The following is a 3,348-nucleotide window of genomic DNA, read 5'->3' on the forward strand; positions in this document are numbered from 1 at the left end:
AACTCATGGAATATATCTAGTTCTCCTCAAGCATCCTGCTTAAAAGGTTCCACTAATCTAGTAAAATTGATTATAAAATAAGTACACAAACCTCTCAAGGTTATAAGTATAAACCTCTCTAGGAAATGAGTTTCAACCTCTAGGTAATACGAGTATCAACCTCCCCAAGTGAGTACAATCTTTCCAGATAACCTTCTTAATCTCACCTTGAGGTCAAGAATTCTCAATAGAATAAAGGGAATTATTACTCTCAAAGAAAAAGAGTACGAATAGAACTCACAAGGCTAAACTTCACAATGTGAAGAATATTACAATGGTTTATCACTCCCTTTTTCACAATCGAACCTATGATGATTGATGTTGTACATTTAGTCTTTTCGTATTACTTTCACTATGTAATTTCATTTGACAATAATCTCTCGTTCTTTTGTTATATGTTTTTCTTCTCTCTGTTGATCATCCTGTCATCCATTTTATAGCTATTAAAAAGATGATCGTTGGAGTTTTGTTGATTCTGAGAGATTTGATTCTTCATCAGCATCTTCATAAGGAAGGTTTTGATAATCTTTTTAAGTTGATCTTCAAATCTTCGCTTGAAGTTTTTTTACCATCAAATATATTCTTTGAAGCTTTAATCCCTTTCTTCCTTCGAATCAGAGAGAACTTGATTTAGAAACCTTTGATTTTATTCTCTCCAATGTTCAGAAATTCTCTGCCAAAGGCAAATTATGAAATTTATAATGTAATATCTCATCAGCAACAATATCAAATATTGTCTTCAATCATTATCAATGTTGTTAAAATTGCAATTAAGATCACGAACTCACACCATCCTGTGAGTATGGCCCCCAAAGCGAGATGACGCAGAGGTCAGATCGGAAGTTGACTTCTGAGGTTTGTTGGATCGTTGGCCGTGTCGATTTTCCTAGTGCGTTGTGTCCATCTTTCTGGTGCTATTATGTTAGGGTTTGACATCCCTGTTATATTAAGAAAGAGTGACCCGGTCCATGTTTTATTAAGAAAGTGACCCGGTCCACTTTTATTAAAAAACAGACCTGGTAGATGTTAGAAAATCAATGTTGGGTGTGGTTTCCGTGTTGCAACAAAATTTGATTAAAAAATAAATATCTAGAGAATTTGAAGGGGATGGTTGTTGGGTGATTCAGAATATGGTAGAAAAAGACCACGTGAAGAACAGAGTGAGGAGTCATCAAGTGTTTTCGAGAAAACTACTATCAATTCCATTTTAAAAAAAGTGAGATGGAGGATGCGAGTCAAGAAATTGCTTTATTTTTCTACAACAATTATGTTCCATTTAATGTAGTAGCTAAGAGTGAAGAGTTTAGGAGGATGCTTGAGTTGATCGCCAAACATGGGACCGGATTTAAGCCACCATCCTACCATGAGATTAGGATGAAATATTTGAAGCAGCAGGTTGAAAAGACCAATCTGATATTGGAAGAACATAAACTATTTTGGAAAAAAAATGGATGCACAATAATGACAGATGGATGGACTGATAGGAGGAGAAGGACTATACTTAATTTCTTTGTTAATAGTCCAAAGGGGACTGTCTTTTTGAAGTCTATTGATGCATGACGACTACAAAAATTTATAAGATGATGGATGATGTTGTTGAGGAGGTTGTGGAAGAGAATGTGATCCAAATTGTAACTGATAATGCAATAAATTACAAGGCAACTGGAGAATTGTTAATGCAAAAGAGACAAAAGTTATATATTGGAACATTGTGCAGCCCATTGTGTTGATTTGATGTTGGAAAATTTTAAGAAAATTCCACTCCATGATACAATAGCCAATGGTAAGAAAATCACAACCTACGTCTATTCAAGAACAAGTCTTATTTCCTTATTGCACAAATTTACTAATGGGATAAATTTGATAAGACCGGCCAATACTCATTTTTTCAATTCTTATTTGACTTTGGGATGCTTGAATGAAAATAAAGGGTCATGGATTAGGATGTTCACATCAAAGGAGTGGCAATCTAGTCAATTGATAAAGACTAGAGATTGAGGGTTTGTTGAAATTTGATATTGGATAAGGAATTTTGGAAAAATATTTTGAATTGCCTAGGGGCGCTCTTCCCCTCATTAAGGTGTTGCGCATGGTGGATTCAGATGAAAACCCAGCTATACTCCCCTTTCACAAATAATCGATCATAGCTGGGACAACCAATTATATAGGCCACATTGCATGTTGTTCGCTATTACCTAAATCCCATGTTGCACTATGATGCTGAGTTTAAAGTTGATAATGAAGTGAAACATGGAATGTATGATTGTTTGGATAGGTTGGAGGGGAGACGTTGATGAGATCACTAAAGGAGGGGGCCAAGCTCATCTTGCTACTGGTCCTGAAAGTCAAGGATCTGTCCAACTCAACCATGAGGAGTTAGAAAGAGTAAGGTCCTTTCTTAGTACATTGGAAAATCCCACATGTAAGTGTTCATTGACATACACTGGTAAGTTCCCATATTCTTGTGGATTTAATGTCTCAAATACCCCATTTACCCATTATTGGATACTAGACTTTGGAGCCACAGACCATATGACACCATTCCCCATGTTGCAGCAACAAGAAAATTTCTATAGCTGATGGAATCCTCATAACTGCAGCTGGACAAGGAGATGTCCAAATAACCCCAACCATAATACTAAAAAATGTTCTTCATGTTCCTAAATTATCCACAAGTATGATATTTTTACAAAAACTTACATAGGACCTCTTATGTAATGTAGTTTTTCATAGCAACTCTTGTATATTGCAGGACAAGAAGTTAGGGAGGACGATTGGACATGCTAGATAATGGAATGGCCATTACTACATGGAAGATTTGAGTCTGCCCATTGAGATTCACTCTCTAATATCTAAATCCTCAATGGCCTACAAAGAAAAAATCCAATTGTTTCATTGTCGTTTGGGACGTCATTCATTTCGGGTCATAAAGTTAATATTTCCTTCCTTGTTTAAAAATTTAAATATGGAAGATCTTCGTTGTGAGGTGTGTGAGCTTGCCAAACACAAGTGTGTAATCTGAGGTCAACTCTATTTTTCTATTGTTTGTTTGAATGATTAAAAATCAATTTGGGTTTAATATAAAAATAATTAGGTCTAATAATGTTAAAGATTACTTCAATCATACTCTAAATTCTTTTTGTCAAAAGGAAGGAATAATCCATGAATCCTCATGTGTAAAAACACCCTAACAAAATGGGATTGCAGAAAGGAAAAATGGGCCCTTATGTTACGTATCTGAGTCGGAGACGTAATTAAACACGATCACAATAGGTAGAAAAGACAATGAACGAATGATAACAGACGAAT

The 3,348-nt window shown here is 35.3% G+C and overlaps 1 pseudogene; it reads left to right on the plus strand.

The window, feature by feature from the left end:
* Positions 1-562: 562 nt before the first annotated feature.
* Positions 563-2,303, plus strand: LOC148206116 (uncharacterized; annotated as a pseudogene).
* The last annotated feature ends 1,045 nt before the right edge of the window (positions 2,304-3,348 follow it).

The sequence above is a fragment of the Vigna umbellata genome, chromosome 1 (genome assembly GCF_029865625.1).
Source record: "Vigna umbellata cultivar VRB3 chromosome 1, Vumbellata_1.0, whole genome shotgun sequence".
Lineage (NCBI taxonomy): Eukaryota > Viridiplantae > Streptophyta > Magnoliopsida > Fabales > Fabaceae > Vigna > Vigna umbellata.